Below are 19,776 nucleotides of genomic sequence, written 5' to 3' on the forward strand. Positions count from 1 at the left end.
GGGGTACAGGTCTGTGAATCACCAGGTTTACACACTTCACAGCACTCACCAAAGCACGTACCCTCCCCAATGTCCATAATCCCACCCCCTTCTCCCAAACCCCCTCCCCCCAGCAACCCTCAGTTTGTTTTGTGAGATTAAGAGTCACTTATGGTTTGTCTCCCTCCCAATCCCATCTTGTTTCATTGATTCTTCTCCTACCCACTTAAGCCCCCATGTTGCATCACCACTTCCTCATATCAGGGAGATCATATGATAGTTGTCTTTCTCTGCTTGACTTATTTCGCTAAGCATGATACGCTCTAGTCCCATCCATGTTGTCGCAAATAGCAAGATTTCATTTCTTTTGATGGCTGCATAGTATTCCATTGTGTATATATACCACATCTTCTTGATCCATTCATCTGTTGATGGACATCTAGGTTCTTTCCATAGTTTGGCTATTGTGGACATTGCTGCTATAAACATTCGGGTGCATGTGCCCCTTTGGATCACTACGTTTGTATCTTTAGGGTAAATACCCAATAGTGCAATTGCTGGGTCATAGGGCAGTTCTATTTTCAACATTTTGAGGAACCTCCATGCTGTTTTCCAGAGTGGCTGCACCAGCTTGCATTCCCACCAACAGTGTAGGAGGGGTTCCCTTTCTCCGCATCCTCGCCAGCATCTGTCATTTCCTGACTTGTTGATTTTAGCCATTCTGACTGGTGTGAGGTGATATCTCATTGTGGTTTTGATTTGTATTTCCCTGATGCCGAGTGATATGGAGCACTTTTTCATGTGTCTTTTGGCCATCTGGATGTCTTCTTTGCAGAAATGTCTGTTCATGTCCTCTGCCCATTTCTTGATCGGATTATTTGTTCTTTGGGTGTTGAGTTTGCTAAGTTCTTTATAGATTCTGGACACTAGTCCTTTATCTGATATGTTGTTTGCTAATATAGACATTAATTTTTGAACCTGTTCGTTAGGGGTATTCTATAAGATTAATTATTGAAAAATGAAAACTCAAATAAATCCTGATTTTAAGTGAGCTTCATATACTTTATATGACTTATAAATGTGCAAGTAGAGGAAATGGTCTATTATGGTTTGGATAAGTTTAAATGTACTCTGGTTAGTTCAATGCCTTGCTTAACCTGTGGATTACCTGCTTGCTTGAGGAGAATAATATCACTAAAATTTATATATTATATTCAATTGGACTTATAAAGTTGTCTGGGTATATACCTATTGGTATATATTGGGTATATATCTCCCTTTTTACCAACTCTCAACTGCCAGCATCTCCACATTTTGTTATTTAGTATCCCTTTGTTTTCTTTGTTAAGAGAAAATTATGTGACTCTACTTTCATAAGGGTAATTGCTGGTGGAAAAATAAAATGGTATTTTATTTTTAGATGATGGTTCCATTGGTTAAAACTTTCAACATTTAATATACTCACAGAAATTATTCACAGAAAGATAAAAATGAATGTTATATTGTATCTGGTGAAAGTTCTTCAACTGTGAGTTATTACAAATACTTTAGAATGATGAATTAGGTCGTATTCATTTAATGGAATGAATGTATTCTATGTGAATTCCATTTTTTCTTGGACTTCATTGATCAAATCAGAGATATGTCTCTCATCCATCCAGTTTCATCAAGCAGGTTGGAAGTGTTTGAGAAAGAAATTAACATGTGGCATCTGATCTATAAGATAAAGGAAATGAGAGTTGCATATTTACAATAATCTACCACTCAATACTTCTCAACCTTTTAAAATGAAAATTTTAGGATTATGTTTCTGTATCTGAATTCTGCATTCATTTATTCAACAAACATTAACTGAGTATCAACTATGTTCTTGACAATACAGCTTGAAAAATAATTTAAGCCTAATTCCTTCCCTAGAAGTGCTCACATTCTAGCAAATCTAAAGCACTATCAGAGTTTTGGCTCAGTTAGTCCCAGTGATCACTTTTATTGGTCTATGGGACCAAGAAATAGCTACCAAATAAAAATCTTCCAAAAAAAAGTCTTGGGAGAACATCTCAAAAATGACAAAGGATGACAGCAACACTCAATATCTGAAATAAAAACTCCAAGCTCAGTTTGTTGTCCATCTAAGTAAAGGAGAGTTATGCTGGTTAAACAGTCTTTATGGGCAAAGCAGACTATTGCTATAATATAGGGTTTTGGGGAAGAGAGGTAGCTAGTCCCCAAGATGGACACAATGATCCATGCTTTTGTGGAAATATACATACTGTATCAGGGTCAGTCTTTGTTATCAACAAAATACAAGCAAAGTTATAGTATTTTACCTCTGAGACTAGGTCACAAAAGTTTTTGTGGAAGATTTTGTGGCTCCGGCCTTGCTCTCTCTCAGATAAGCTTCTCTGAGGAAAACCAGCTGCCATGTGATAGAGGTCTCAGCAGAACTGTTGAAGTAAGTCAGGCGGAGAAAGTCAATTATCATATGGTTTCACTTACTTGTGGGGCATAAGGAATAACATGAGGACATTAGAAGGAAAGGAATAGTGAACTGGGGTAAATCGGAAGGGGAGACAAAGCATGACAGACTGTGGACTCTGAGAAACAAACTGGGGGGTTGGGAAGGGAGGGGTGTGGGGGCATGTGTTACTCTGGTGGTGGGTATTAAGGAGGGCACGTATTGCATGGAGCACTAGGTATGGTGCCTAAACAATGAATCTTGGAACACTGAAAAATACAAATTTCTTTTTAAATGAGAAAAATACAACACACACACACACACACAAAGAACTCAAAGAACTGTTGAGAGGTCTTGAGGTCTTTGTGCTAATAAGTTGAAGGTATCTGCCTATATCCAGTGAAGAGTTGAGGTCTGTATGAGTAATGAAACATGTAAGAGGAGTCTCTTCATGAGTCTTTCAGAGGACAGCAACCCCATGAGAGATCATGGCCTAACCCACCTAGAAAATCCATTCCAATTCCTAAGTCTCAGAAACTATATGAGAAAAATACTGTTTTAGGATTATAATTTGGGGATAATCTGTTATACAACATGCAAGTTAGTGATGAGTGGCTTTTAACAGTGGAGGTGAAATGACACAAGATTTAGGGTATGGTTCCTCAGGAAAAAACAAGTTGTTGATTGACTAGCCTTCAAACTTGTGTTAATAGAGAGACTTTTGTTCATTAATTAGTTTTCAAAAGTAGGATTGCTCACCTATTGGTTGGTTTTCAGGAGTATGTTTCAGGAATTGTGCTACTACTGGTTGATTAAACAGGTTTAAAACTTGTTCTGGACATTATTTATCACAATTATAATTGATTGGTTAAAGAGGCTTAAAAAGTAAGTTGTAGTTTTAATTTATTACTGTAGCTGTAGAACTCTTAAGCTTTTCTTAAGAGTATGAAGAAATGTTATTCCTAATGTTATTAGTAAATAAGCACATAAAGAAAAAATTCAAGATTTCTTGCTAATTGATACAAGTGATTATGTAAAATTAGTTAATTAATTATAATTAATTAGTATAATTAATTAAGTATAATTGAGTATAATATAATTAGGTATAACTGTGAGCCTAAGAAAAGGAAATGACTACATCTGGCAGTATGAAAGTTGATTTTATAAAGAAGATGACATATGAGTTGTTCTTACAGCATGGATTACAGTTACTAAATAAAGAGTAGAAGATAGTGCTATAGTCAATGGGAAGAGCATGTGACCTCCATGTTGTGGGAACTAACTTTCTTTTAGGTAGTCCCCCTGCCAACATTTACTGAATGGAAAGTCATCAGAGAGGAAGAAAAACCATGAAAGACTCTTAACTATAGTAAATAAACTGAAGGTTGCTAGAGGGGAAAGGTAGAGGACTGGGATAACTGGTTAATGGGCATTGAGGAGGGCACATGATGTCATGAGCACTGGGTGTTATTCACAACTGATGAATTATTGAATTCTACATCTGAAACTAATGAGGTCTTGACTAATTGAGTTTAAATTAAAAAAAAAAAAAAGAAATTCCCTCCCCCTTTTTAAAGTACTCCTGCACAACCTAACACAAGACTCTTTAAGACAGTGGTTTTATAAAGTCTGATAAATTGGTGACATACTATATAATGCCATGTATAACAAAATAACCATTTGGAATTATATGCCCTTACACTGTACAGATCTTATTAACATAGTTTATAACTACATTATACACACACACTATAATCTCTCCTCATATGTTAATGATTGTTTAAGTAATACATATTTTAAATATATAAGTAATATGTAAAATTAGAGATTAGAGTAACTTCTTATATGTTAAAGAGTTTTTTAGGTAATAAATTCAACTTCAAAATTCAATAAAGAATTTGAAAGTTTGCATAAAAGTGTCTCTAGATAGTCAAAATTGATATAACAAAGGGAATATATTAAAACTCACAGGAGAGAGACTCACTCAATGCCCATTTACTCTTACTTCAGACACCAGAGAAACCATATTCTTGTTCATGAGAATTTCTCCCAGTGTAATAGATCTAAGCTTTGTTAGACCTTCATTAGATGCCATATAGGTTGAAACTCAAGAGGAGTACACACTAAGACAATAATTAAATTGTCATAAGTCAAAGACAAAATTAAAAAGGGTTAAGAACAACAGAGAAAAGAGAGTATTTGCACAAAAGAATTTTCTTCCCCTCCTCCTTACAAGATTATTTGCAGGTTTCTTAACAGAAACATTTTAGGCTGAGAGAGAATGGAATAATTCAAAATATTGAAAGAAAAATATGTTTTTTTTTTAATTTTTTTATTTTTTATAAACATATATTTTTATCCCCAGGGGTACAGGTCTGTGAATCACCAGGTTTACACACTTCACAGCACTCACCAAAGCACGTACCCTCCCCAATGTCCATAATCCCACCCCCTTCTCCCAAACCCCCTCCCCCCAGCAACCCTCAGTTTGTTTTGTGAGATTAAGAGTCACTTATGGTTTGTTGATGTCCATCAACAGATGAATGGATCAAGAAAAATATCTTTCAATCAAGAATTCTATACTTGATAAAGCAGTACTTCAGAAACAAAAGAGGGATAAAGACTTTCCCAAAGAAGCAAAACTTGAGGGAGTTCATTACCACCAAACCTGACTTGTAAGAAATGCTAAAGGCAATTCTTTGAATGGAAGAAAAAGAATAACATAAAAAAATCATAAAATGGTAGGGTAAATCTCAGTGGTAATGGTGAACATATAGTCATATTTAGATTCTGTAATATGGTAATAGTGGTGTATAATTCAATTAAAACTTCAGCTTAAAAATTCAAAACAAAACAAAATAAAAAATAGAAAACCTGGAAGAAAGGGATAAATTCTTAGAAAGACACAACTTTGTAAGACTGAATCACAAATAGGCAATCTGAATAGACTGATTACAAGTAATTAAATTAAATCAGTAATGTAAAAGCTCTAAAAAAACAAAAGACCAGGACCAGATGGCCATAGACGAATTTTTCCAAACATTTAAAGAAAAGTTAGTAACTACCCTCAAATTATTGGAGAGGAATATTTCCAAACTCATTTTATGAGAACAGCATTACCGTGATAACAAAACTAGACAAAGACACCACAAAAAGGAGAGGGGAGGTGAGAGAGAGAGAGAAGAGTAAAGAAAAAAAAAATTACAGACCAATATCCCTGAAGAACACAGATACAAAAATCCTCAACGAAATATTAGCAAACCAAATTAAACAATAGACTAAATGGATCATTCACTATGATCAAGTGGGATTTATTCTAGGGATGCAAGGATGGTTCACCTTCCACAGATCAATCAATGTGATACACTACATTAACAAAACAATGGGTGGCTCAGTGATTCCAGTGTCCAGGGATTGAGTCCTGTGTCAGGCTCCTTGCTCAGTGAGGAGTCTGCTTCTCCCTCTGCTTGCCATGCCCCCTGCTTGTGCAGTCTCTCTCTCTCTCTTTCTCTGACAGATAAATTAATAAAATCTTTAAAAAAAAAGTAAAAATCATATTGTCTCAATAGATGCAGAATAAGCATTTTGCAAAATTCAAAACATATGTAAGATAAAAACTCTCATAGCATGTATAGAAGGAAAATAGCATAAGAAGGTCATATAGGACAGACTCACAGCTAACATAATATTCAATAGTGAAAAGCTTAAAGCTTTTGCCCTGAGATCAGGGACTCACACAGATGCCTAGACTTATCACTTATATTCAACACAATATTAGAAGTCCTTGCCAGAGCAAGTAGACAAGAAAAAGAAATTTAAGGGACCCAAATTGGAAAAGAAGTAAAACTCACTATTGGCAGATGATGTTACAATATATAGAAAAGGTAAAGACTCCACCAGAAAACTAGTTGATTAATAAATGAACTTACTAAAGTTGCAGGACACAATGTTAACATAGGAAATATGTTTTAACTTATTTTAAGTTAAAAATCAGAGGCACTTGGGTGGCTCATGGGTTAAATCTCTGAGGATCTAGCCCTGGAATCTAGCCCTGCATCAGACTCTCTGCTCAGCAGGGAACCTGCTTCCCCCTCTCTCTATCTCTGCCTACCTCTCCACCTACTTGAAATATCTGTCAAATAAATAAATAAAATCTTTTTAAAAATAAAGTTGAAAATCAGTTGCATTTCTATAGACTAATAATAAACTACAAGAGAAAGAAATTAAGAAAACAATTTCATTTATAACTGCATCCAAAAGAATAAAATACCTAGGAATAAATTTAACCAAGGAGGTGAAAGACTTGCCCTCAGAAAACTCCAAATTGTTCATGAAAGAATTCAAAGACAATATAAATACACAGAAAGATATTCAATGCTTACAGATTGGAAGAATTAGTAGTGATAAAATGTTCACACTACCCAAGGAAATCTTCAGATTCAATGCAGTCTCCATCAAATATGAGTGCAATTTTTACAGCACTAGAGCAGAGAATCCTAAAATTTTATGGAACTACAAAAGACCCCAAATAGACAAAGAAGTGTTGAGAAAGAAGAACAAAGCTCAAGGTAAAACACTCCTGAATTTCAAACAGCACTACAAATATATCTTAATCAAAATGGTATGATTCTGGCATGAAAACAGATGCATACACCAATGGAATAGAATAGAGGGCTCAGAAATAAACCAGTGCATTAATGGTCAATTAACCTATGACAATAATGGCAAGAATATGTACAATGGAGAAAAGACAGTCACTTCAATAAACTGTGTTGGGAAAACTGGACAGCTACATGTAAAAGAATGAAACTGGACACTATCTTATACTACATACAAAAATTAAATCAAAATTAATTGAAAACTTGATTGTGGAACCTGAAGCCATAAAACTCCTAAAAGAAAACAGCCAGAGGGGAGGTGCATGGGAGGCTAAGTTTAATAGGTGATGGGGATTAAGGAGTAAACTTGTGATGAGCACTGGGTGTTATATGGAAGTGCTGAATCACTACATTGTATACCTGAAAAAATAAAATAATGTACTATGTTAACTAACTGAAATTTAAATAAAAAAAAAGGAAGAACAAAAGAAACATAGGAAGTAAGCTCATTGACATTGGTTTCAGCAATATTTTTTGGACCAGTCTCCTTATGCAAGGCAACAAAAGCTAAAATAAACAAATGGGATTACATCAAACTAAAAAAACTTTTTCACAGCAAAAGAAGCCATCAGAAAGATGAAAGGCAACTGCTTAATAGTAGAAGATATTTGCAAATCATGTCTAATAAGGGTTAATATCCAAAATATATAAAGAATTTACACAACTTTATATGAAAAACAAAATAAGTAACCTGATTAAAAACTGGACAGGGACTTGAATAAACATTTTTTCCAAAAAAGACATACAATAGGCCAACAGGCACGTGAAAAGATGCTCAACATCAAAAGATGATCACTAGTCATCAAAAATGCAAATGAGAAACCACAATGAGATATCAAATTATACTTGACAGGTTGGCTATTATCAAAGAGACAAAAAAGTAAGCATTGGTGACGTTGTGGAGAAAAGGAAAAGAAAATCCTTGTGCACTGTTGGTGGGAATGCAAACTGATACAGCCACTATGGAAAATAGTATGGAGGTTCCTCAAAAAATTTAACATAGAATTACTCCACATACAAACAACCCAAGCGTCTATGGATGGACAAATGGGTAAAGAAGTTAGGATATATATATATATATATCTAATATATATATATATATATATATATATCTAATATATATATAAACCAGTGCATTAATGGTCAATTAATATATATATATATATTATAATATAATATATATATATAAATATATATATATATTATATATATATATATATTATAATATAATATATATATATATATTATAATATAAAATATATATATATATTTATATATATATATTATATTATAATATATATATATATAAGATATATATATATATATATATATATATCCATATATATGTGTGTGTGTGTGTATCTGTAAAAAAACAAGTCCTACTATTTGTGACAACTTGGATAAAACTTGATGGATCTTGAAACATTATGCTAAAAGAAAAATGCTAAAGAGAAAAAGAAATACTGTATGACCTCACTTATATGTGTGATCTAAAACAACAAAAGTCAAAGTAAAGACTTCTTGTAACCAGAGGCAAGGGGTGGGGAAAGGTGGAGTTGGAAGAAGGTGATCAAAAGGCACAAACTTCGAGTACCGTCCATGTTGCTACAAAAGTTGGGTATTCATCCTTTCTGATGGAGGCATAATACTCCATAGTGTCTATGGACCACATCTTCCTTATCCATTCGTCCGTTGAAGGGCATCTTGGTTCTTTCCACAGTTTGGCAACTGTGGCCATTGCTGCTCTAAACATTGGGGTATAGATGGCCCTTCTTTTCACTACATCTGTATCTTTGGGGTAAATACCCAGTAGTGCAATGGCAGGGTCATAGGGAAGCTCTATTTTTAATTTCTTGAGGAATCTCCACACTGTTTTCCAAAGCAGCTGCACCAACTTGCATTCCCACCAACAGTGTAAGAGGGTTCCCCTTTCTCTGCATCCTCTCCAACACATGTTGTTTCCTGTCTTGCTCATTTTGGCCATTCTAACTGGTGTAAGGTGATATCTCAATGTAGTTTTAATTTGAATCTCCCTGATGGCTAGTGATGATGAACATTTTTTCATGTGTCTGATAGCCATTTGTATGTCTTTATTGGAGAAGTGTCTGTCCATATCTTCTGCCCATTTTTTGATATGATTGTCTGGTTTGTGTGTGTTGAGTTTGAGGAGTTCATTATAGATCCTGGATATCCACCTTTTGTCTGTACTGTCATTTGCAAATATCTTCTCCCATTCCGTGAGTTGCCTCTTTGTTTTCTTGACTGTTTCCTTTGCTGTGCAGAAGCTTTTGATTTTGATGAAGTCCCAAAAGTTCATTTTCGCTTTTGTTTCCTTTGCCTTTGGAGACATATATTGAAAGAAGTTGCTGTGGCTGATATCGAAGAGGTTACTGCCTATATTCTCCTCTAGGATTCTGATGGATTCCTGTCTCACATTGAGGTCTTTTATCCATTTTGAGTTTATCTTTGTGTACGGTGTAAGAGAATGGTCGAGTTTCATTCTTCTACATATAGCTGCCCAGTTTTCCCAGCACCATTTATTGAAGAGACTGTCTTTTTTCCACTGTATATTTTTCCCTGTTTTGTTGAAGATTATTTGACCATAGAGTTGAGGGTCCATATCTGGGCTCTCTACTCTGTTCCACTGGTCTATGTGTCTGTTTTTATGCCAGTACCATGCTGTCTTGGTGATCACAGCTTTGTAGTAAAGCTTGAAATCAGGTAATGTGATGCCCCCCGTTTTATTTTTGTTTTTCAACATTTCCTTAGTGATTTGGGGTCTCTTCTGATTCGGGACTGGAAGAGATTATGCTGAGTGAAATAAGTCAAGCAGAGAGAGTCAATTATCATATGGTTTCACTTATTTGTGGAGCATAACAAATAGCCTGGAAGACATGGGGAGTTAGAGAGGAGAAGGGAGTTGGGAGAAATTGGAAAGGAAGGTGAACCATGAGAGACTATGGACTCTGAAAAACAATCTGAGGATTTTGAAGGGGCGGGAGTGGGAGGTCAGGGTACCAGGTGGTGGGTATTATAGAGGGCACGGATTGCATGGAGCACTGGGTGTGGTGCAAAAATAATGAATACTGTTATGCTGAAAATAAAAAATAAATTAAAAAAATAAAAAAATAAAAACTCTGACTGTAATCTGGTTCAGGGTCCAAGTCCCTACTCTGCTGTGTTGGGTACACTTGGGCGCAAGCTTAAGCTTGCCTCGTGTGATTAAAAAAAAAAAGGCACAAACTTCCAATTAGAAGATAAATAACTACTTGGGATGTAATGTACAACATGATGACTATAGCTAATACAAGTACGTGATATATAGGAAATATGTTAGGAGAGTAAATTCTTAGAGTTCTCATTAAAAGGAGGAAATTGTTTTCCTTTTCTTCTTTCTTTTACTGTATTTATATTAGAAGATGGATATTAGCTAAACCTATTATGTTAATCATTTCACAATATATATAAATCAATCCCTCATGCTGTATGCCTTGAACTTATATGTGATACATGTCAATTATTTCTCAATAAAACCAATAAAAAATAAATGTAATTTTCTTAAATTTCTTTAAATTCTTAAAAATATAATTTTCTTATATAAGTTTATAGGAGAATATTTAAAATTTGTGCAGGGCATTGGACATTTTTTTGTTGTACATACTGTGTTATTTGTTGAAGGGAGTAATGTATTCTGTGTTCCTACCCAATAGAAGTCATTTTATCTCCTCCCAATAATTACGATAACCAATACCACATCCTCAAAGTTCTAAAATATTCCCTAAGAGAGGTTTCATACTTGGTAAGAACCTGTGTACTAAAAATAAATATAGAAAAATTATATGTATGTGTGTGCATACACAGATATATACAGACACTCAGCTCTTGTTATATATAATTTATAAAAGAAATCTATATATTATATATATTATATTTGAAAGCTGAAAACTAATTATAATTTTAGTTTGTTGAGTGAGGAGTTAATGGGTTGAATGTTTAGCAGTTTGTGGTATCAACTGATTGTTATGATGGTAAAATTACATTTAGTGTAACATATTTATTCATTTCGTACTCTTCATTTCTTTTAAAGATTTAGTCATTTATTTTAGAAAGATAGAACATGAGGTGGGGAGGTAGGGGGAGAGGGAGGGGGAAAATCTCAAGCAGACTCCATGCTGAGCAGAGAGCCTGTTGTGGGGCTCAATTTTACGACCCTAAAATCACGACCTGAGCCAAAACCAAGAGTTAGACACTTAGCTGACTGAACCACCCAGGTGTCCCCATTTTGTACTGTTTAAATAAGACTAAGAACTATATGTTTTATGTAATTTTATCATTTCATCTTCATAATCTATTTAATGGTTGTTCTTATTAAACTCATTTTACAGAGGAAACATGTCCTAGAAAGGCTAAATAAGTTTGCCTTAAATCATTTGGTTTGCCTTAAACCAAGAGAATGCCACCAGCATTTCAGCTCAGAGATTCTAAACCTTAAGCAAGTACTTGCTACCTTACTATATACTGTCATAAATGTGATTTATTTTGAATCATCAAGAAAATATTAAATTATCATTTTTTCAGAATTCAGGTGTATAATAATTTATCTTAAATCATGTATATAGATGTATGTATGATGGTAATTATAATCTTGTAATTACTGCACATGTTGAAATGATGTCAAGTCCCAGTAATAGGGAAATGTTTAAATATACTGTGGTGCATGAATAAAATGGAGTTCTACATCACCACTAAAATTATGTTATTGGGTATTTACTTATAGGTAAATAAAAATACATTTTTATGATGGAATGATGTGTATATTCACATGGTTGCATCAATTGAATATAAGAATATGCAAATTTTAATCTTATATTGTGTTAATCCAGTGGACTTTAACTATTCTAATATGCCTGATTTTTCTAATTTTTCTGTACATTTTACAAGTTTTACTCTACATTTCTTGTTTTAATAATAATAAAAAAATTGTTAGGGACTTGGAAAATTTCATTTTGAATTTCCCTGTGTAAGCTATAGTCTTTATGAGACCTCTATACAATATTTGCAACTTCCTAAGGCTTTCTAATAATTTAAATATTATTAAAATTTTTTAAATTAAAAACAAATTAAAAATAGAGCTACCCTATGACCCGGCAATTGCACTACTGGGTATTTACCCCAAAGGTATAGATATAGTGAAAAGAAGGGCCATATGTACCCCAGTGTTCATAGCAACCATCTCCACAATAGCCAAACTGTGGAAAGAGCTGAGATACCCTCCAACAGATGAATGGATAAAGATGATGTGGTTCATATACACAATGGAATATTACTCAGCCATCAGAAAGGATGAATACACAACTTTTGCATCAACATGGACGGGACATGAGGAGATTATGCTGAGTGAAGTAAGTCAAGCAAAGAGAGTCAATTACCATATGGTTTCACTTATTTGTGGAACATAAAGAATAACATAGAGGACATTAGGAGAAGGAAAGGAAAAGTGAACAGGGGCAGTCAGAAGGGGAGATGAACCGTGAAAGACTATGGTGTCTGAGAAACAAACTGAGGTTTTTAAAGGAAAGGGGGGTGGGGGATGGGTGAGCCTGGTAGTGGGTATTAAGGAGGGCACATATTGCATGGAGCACTGCGTGTTGTACATAAACAATGAATCTTGGAACACTGCATCAAAAACTAATGGTGACTATGGTGACTAACATAATACATTAAAAATTTTAAAAAAATTTTAAAAATTGTCTATGTTTACATTGTTTTTCACTGATAAATTTATCTTTATATTATTTTGATTTTGCTGTATTGAACTATAGTGGAAAGAATACTTATATAAAAATTAAAATACAGCATTTCAAATAATGGAGAGATAAATGAAACCATTTTCTAATTTTATTTTACAAAACCATTTAAATTGGTTTTGCATTTAAAACTACATTTGAGGTGTGAAAATACAACACCTATTTGAAACATCTCTTCCTCTGATAGTTCATAAGCTTTTGAGAACATACTATATAATTATCCTGTTCCCACACGAAAATGTTTAGCACATAGTAGGCATTTATGCATTAACTTTTTGTTACATGAATCATATATAAACTATTACAGTAGCATTTAAGCTCTTGTTTTTCATGGTAAAGGTGAATACTTTTTTCCATCAGTATATTAAAACTACTTTTCTTTATTCTTTCCAGATTCCTTCAAAGATATTATGATATTTATATTTAGAAAATATTCAAAGGACAAAACTAGCAGCCAGTTTTTAAGCTTGAGGAAAACAGGGAGAAAATTAAAGACTAGTACAAAGACAGGTGTGTTATGTCTATACTATAGTGTGGCACAGTTCTTTAATATTTAAAATTTTTATTAATGAAATATAATTTAACCATAATGGAGGCAAAAATCCAAGGTAGTAAGTGCATGTTCAGTCACTCCACAAATCTTTATTGAGTGCCTTGTGTTCAGTACTCTGTGATAGACATGAGGAGAATTTAAAAGTAAATAAAATAGCCTTTGTCCTGTCTTTATGATTTAGGCTTGGGAAGTGATACCAATACATAATTAACTACAGTAGAAGATATGAAGTGATGAGAGATGTAAAACAAGTGCTTATGTGTTCCCACTTGCTGTGCTAAGCAGTCTCAAGAGGTTGGACTTAGTAAGGGTTTTGCAAGAGAGGAGCATAAGCCCTGAAACAGAGACGGGGGATGTCCTGAGAAAACTGTCAGGATGCCTATTAAGTTATTCCATGCTCTCAGGAAAAGAGTGCCCTCAAATAAAGCACTGATAGTATGCTTCACTGGTCCTTCCAAAATAATCTACAATAGTGCACTTGTTTACTAAGGAGTAAGCATCACTCCATTACATTAGTGATCAACCATAGTGCCCTAGACATTGATATTTTTATGTATGAATTAATATAAAGGTGAATTAGAGATAACTTGTAAAATTGTGAAAAATGAAAACACAACTGAGAGTAATAATTATTTTGGCATATTTTCTTCCAGTATTTTGTAAAACCACTTGTAACTAGAATATTTAAGCCCTGGAAGGGACATTACATGTCATTTTGCCAATTCCTCTTTCATTTTTATAGGGGGCCAGTTAGAAGGTATTGGAAAAGAATCATTTGAATTGAGCAGAGAGCACAGAGGCTAAGTGGCTTGTTCAAGGTCATGACCTTAATTATAACAGTGATGATGATTCAGGTTCAGAGTCTCATCAGGCCCATTGCTGTCCACCCTCCCCCACCACATACACATGCTTCACAGATCATCCTGGCTTTTTATGAAAAGTACTTTTTTTAGACAATGTAAGAATTAACACACCTGTCTTTGTACTAGTCTTTAATTTTCTCCCTATTTTCCTCAAGCTTAAAAACTGGCTGCTAGTTTTGTCCTTTGAATATTTTCAAAGCAAAAACTGAAAGCAATACCCCTCATCTTTCTGCTCTGTCTTCAGAAAGGAGGTAGGACAAAGGCCGGGGGCTAGGGAAACCTGGCACTGCAAAAGCTCTTGTTGCCTATGGACACATTGGGGTCCAATCTTTCTGAAAGGCTCTGACCATGCAGTTTTGGCCTGTCATCTTGTTGTGCATGACTATTTTTAGCTCTGTTCCTTTCCTTTTCCAACTACACATATTAAATAGTAGGAAATAGTACTTCATCATGAAATCTCACATGAAACAGAAACTGATTGTTATTAGATGTAAACTTTTGTCTAAGCTGAAAATTATTTAATATCCTTAGGGTAGAGTAATGACTTTTCCCTCTAAGATTGAAGTATAATGAGTTAAAAATGTTTTCCAACAATACTTTGGAATTTTTATAATTGTCCTCTGTATTGTTTGACTGTCAGTTAAATTAGAACATTTGATAATTGTAGGGAGCTGATAAGACTTTCTATTAAAGGTATGTCATTATGTTAATCTCAGTTCAAATATAGTTTGCCTGAACCCTGTTTTGATTATATAATATTAGAATAAATTAACCCATTAAATAAGCTTACCCTGGAACATTTTAAATGCTTTAATGTTAACATTAGTTTAAACAAGTACGTAAATCATGTACTGAAACTATTGTTGTCTTTCCTTCTTAAAGTCTTTAAAATTTGAAGTAGATATTTCTATATGGATATAGATAATTTAGACTTAAAATCAACTGATGAATACAATTTATTTAGCTTATAACTGCATATTGTGGGAAAGTAATGAGTGATGAATTTCAAAAAATGTAGAGGCTCCAAGGTTTCATTTGATATGCAAACACCTGCATCCTGGAGTTATTTAATAAATACATTGACATCTACTTATACAAAACACTTGTAATTGTATTTAAAAAAGTCATTGTGGTATGTTGCAAATAATAGAGGTCTTTCAACAATTTTAGCTGTACTTCCTTTATTCATGCATGGGAAGGACTCAGTGACCATGAGTACCACATATATACTTTTGAACATTCACATAACAATTATATACTGTCCATTTTTTGGTAGTCTTGCCTGCTTCCTTTTTTTCAGAGTAAGTTGAACAGATGTCTATGCAAAAAAAAAAAAAAAAAAAAAAAAAAAAAGTGATACCAACTTACCTTATTTAAAGGAAAGCCTCAAAACTTCATTTATTTGTTCATTCAATGAATATTCTGAAGTGCATGCTATGGTACTATGTACTAGGAACCTGTAACAATGAAGAAACATAACAGGCTGAACACTGAGTGGATTTCTTTCTAGCCAATATGTATACGGACTCTTAGGACCTCCGAACTAAAAGATATGCAAAGTACATCATGTTTTGGCATCATAAAACATTTGTGCTTTTCATGATTACATATACTAACCTCCTCCTTACAGTCTGTCTATTGGACAATTATGACAGATTTTAAGAGTAAAATTTAAAGACAGAAGAGGGAAAAGTGTGGAGGAGATGGGTAGGAGAGGAATTTTATGGTAGATGCTGGTACCTAATTATTTGCAAATACATCTCTGTACATTGTCATAGGCATGGGAGAAGTTAAGAGAACTATTTCTATCTTTTAAAAAAAGTGCTTATATAACTTATAACCTACATATGTCAGTAGTAATACAGATTGCCACATGACAGAATATTCTCAAATGTGTTCTTCCACATTCATTGTTGAAGAATAACATGGTATTTGTGATTTCGGTCTCTGGCTTTAAGTTTGAGGTTAATTAAACTTAAGAATTCTAAGGTTAATCAGGATTCTTCAAAGCAAATCAACCTCTGTGCTCTAGACACTATATTTTTAGGAAGCAAAAAGAAAAATGATTATATTTCACATGTACTGAATGTTTCCTATATGCAAAGCACTGTGCTAAATGATTTACCTAAATTTATGTAAGCAATATCATTTAATTCTCATGGAAATCCAATGGACTACATGCCTAAGAACAATAATTTAGAGAGATAATGTACCTAAAATGTACAACTAGGAAGTGATAGAGTTTTGACATGAACCCAACTCATGGTTCCTGACTATTTAGTCCTTGGTTGCAAAATATTTAAAGTGATGTAGGATATTAAACATACAATAAAAAAAAAAAGAATAAAAGATTCAAACAATAGTTTAAAAACAAAGCCAAGGGGCACAGGGTAGGGTAGGGATGCTCTTCAGTGTCCAACTCTTGTGTGGCTCAGATCTTGATCTCAGGGTCTGGGATCAAGCCCCACATTGGGCTCTGTGCTTTGAAGCACAGAGTCGGCTTGGAATTTTCTCTCCCTCTTCCTCTACTCACCCTCCTACCTCTCAAATAAAGAAAGATAAAGATAAATACAAGCAAGGCCAATGCACAATTATTTGGATGGCAATCCTTGTATATTGTGAATAGATATAATGTTTTTATTGGCAGGGTTAAGTCTCAATGATAGAAAAAAAATCTTTTTTGATGAGGGGACAAAATTAGTTCTTATGGGCCAATACCAAAGTCAAATTACATTTTATTGATTTTTTTTAAAGAAGATGCAATATTTGTTCATTACCAAAAACTGTTTAAAATTAGAAAGGATAAAGAGGACAAGTTACTCTTTTACTCAACAGATATTTATTAAATCCTTAAGATCACCTATAAAATATGCCACCAAGAGATAACTGTTATAAATTTTTGACTATATTTTCTGTTTTTCTTTTTTAAAAAATATACTTAGTCCCCTTTTGTCCATGGGGAATACATTCCAAGATCCCCAGTGGATGCCTGAAACTGCAAATAGTACAAACCCCTATATATACTATGTTTTTTTCTTACATTATGTATCTGTGATGAAGCTTAATTAATAAGTTAGACAGAGTAGTTAGACACAGTAGACACAGTAATTAATAAGTTAGACGCACAATAAGTTAGACACAGTTTAACAATATTAACAATAAAATTAATAACTAAAATTAATAAAATTTAAAATAAAAATTAATAAAATATAACATTTAAAATAAAATTAACAATAACTAAAATTAACAATAACTAATAACAAAATAGAGTAACAATATACTATAATAAAAACAATGTGGTCTGTTTCTGTTACTCTCAAAATAACTTACTGTACTCTACGCCTTGTATGGTATGAGATGCGAAAATGTGTAACTGATGAGATGAGGTGAGGTGAATGATGTAGACATTGTGACATAGTGTTAAGCTACTACTGACTTTCTCTGATACATCAGTAGAATCATCTGCTTTCAGATCACAGTTAACTGAAACTACACAAAATGAAGCTGCTGATTAGGGCTGACTACTGTAATTTTAATAATAGGGTATATATATAAATTGTACATACAGGACTTTTAAAATCAGTTTTTCGGGTTATAAAAATCATGCCTTCTCATTGTGGAAAATGAAGAAAATGCATTTAGAAATAATTAAAAATACTGTCAATTTTTGTGTATTTTTATTAATTGTTTTATTATAATTATTTTATTATTTATTAATAAATTTTGTGTATTTGTATTAATAATAACTTAGAAGACATTTTACTAACTGCATATGGTAATAAGGTTAAACACATCTGTATACGTCGACTTTTTTATCATAGTTAAGCCAGGAATACTCATATATCTGAATGGGAAAGGATAATGAAGAAAGCAATGGAAAGATGTAGTTATCTATGAGACTGTACTAAGCTTTCTTGATTGAGTAATTGAGTGATCTGAGTCATTCAGCCTAATCTAAAAGAGGCAGGAGAACATCAGTCACAATTCTCTATAAAGAAAATGGCCAGTCTGTTTCTTTATGCTCTGCTTATGTTCAAGGAAAAAAATTAGTAATACAGCAGAGTACCCAACTGTGTAAACAGTTTAGCCACTTGGTGAAGCTTCAGAAGCTACAAGAACTCCTCATTGCCTATGCAAAGCTCAAGTGTCTATAGGTGATGACCCTCATTCACCCCACGAACCCAAATTACTATTGATATACTTCCACAGTCTTAAAGTATCTATTTCTGCAAACTTCCAAGTACCTTTAATAAAAAGCAAAGTAAAAGAGGAAGTAGGGAATGGTTTCTTAGCGTTTGGCATCTGAACATGTCTGGCCTAAAAGAGGGGTCACCAGAAAGGAGACTGTAAAGTGTGTCTCTCTCCTAGAGCAGAGACGGGATGACTCAACTGTACAAGTTTAAGTTTTAGATTGTGGATGTTGAGCCTAACAGGTTTTATGTACCAATCTGTGACACATCCATCAAAAGTATCCATTGTGATATATGATGAATTATGTTTATAATTTAGTTACATTAGAAGCCTGTTAAATTCCAGTGGACTGAAGGTAACAGAATCAGCAGCGTCCAGAAATATCATCAGGTAGGACCAGTTCCAGTGGAATTGAAGTGTCCAGACAAGGAGGTGGCTGGTGCGGAGTCCCACAGATGTATAGGCATTGCAGCAGATCCCGAGTTGGCACGACGAATGCCAGGTGCAGGGAGAGGAGCTCTTAGTTATGCAGGGAGTGTAGCTCTACCTTTTAGAGGGAAACCTAGACAATCTTAGCAATCATCAACCTGATGAGAAATTCCAACTAAATTGCATTTTAAAGCATGTGGCATAAGAAGCATATTTCCTAAGACGGGAAACAGCAAAACCAGGAACACTGCTAGGGAAAATGTCAGATCAGGCTCCGTGAGTGTTCTGACAATATATTATCCAAAAGGATCCTTGACTTTGGGCTCAGAACTCAATAAGGAAAAACCTATAATACACAACTTTTCCAGTCTTCAGTTTAGTTTTGATTACTCCTTCCATCTGCTAAAATCTGTCTGAAATAATTTGAAAATTCTTTAAGTCCTCACATAACCTGTGAAAGTCTTTCTGTCCCCGTCTTAAAATTAGGATACATAATGAAACACCTAGGTCATAATCTTTTCCTGCAAAAGCATACAGAAATCCCAGTTATCATATACATTTAGACAACTTTTTATTCCAGATATTTTCAACATATACGGTTATGGAGAGAATTGCTTTGTGAACCTCATCACAACCAATCTTCATCACTTACCAGGATCTTTGCAGTGTTTCAAAATGCTCCTTGCTCTCTTTCCACTTCCTTCATTCTTGTTCAACTTATGTTCTTTCTAGTCTGGACCACTGAAAGTCTCTTCATAATCTTCCTCTTGCCCACCCAACAGTGGATTTTTCACACAAAGCCAAAATGATCTATAACTGTGTAAATCAGATCATACTATTC

Source organism: Mustela putorius, unplaced genomic scaffold, assembly GCF_011764305.1.
Source record: "Mustela putorius furo isolate JIRA1106 unplaced genomic scaffold, ASM1176430v1.1 tig00000242_pilon_pilon_pilon, whole genome shotgun sequence".
In the NCBI taxonomy this organism is placed as follows: domain Eukaryota; kingdom Metazoa; phylum Chordata; class Mammalia; order Carnivora; family Mustelidae; genus Mustela; species Mustela putorius.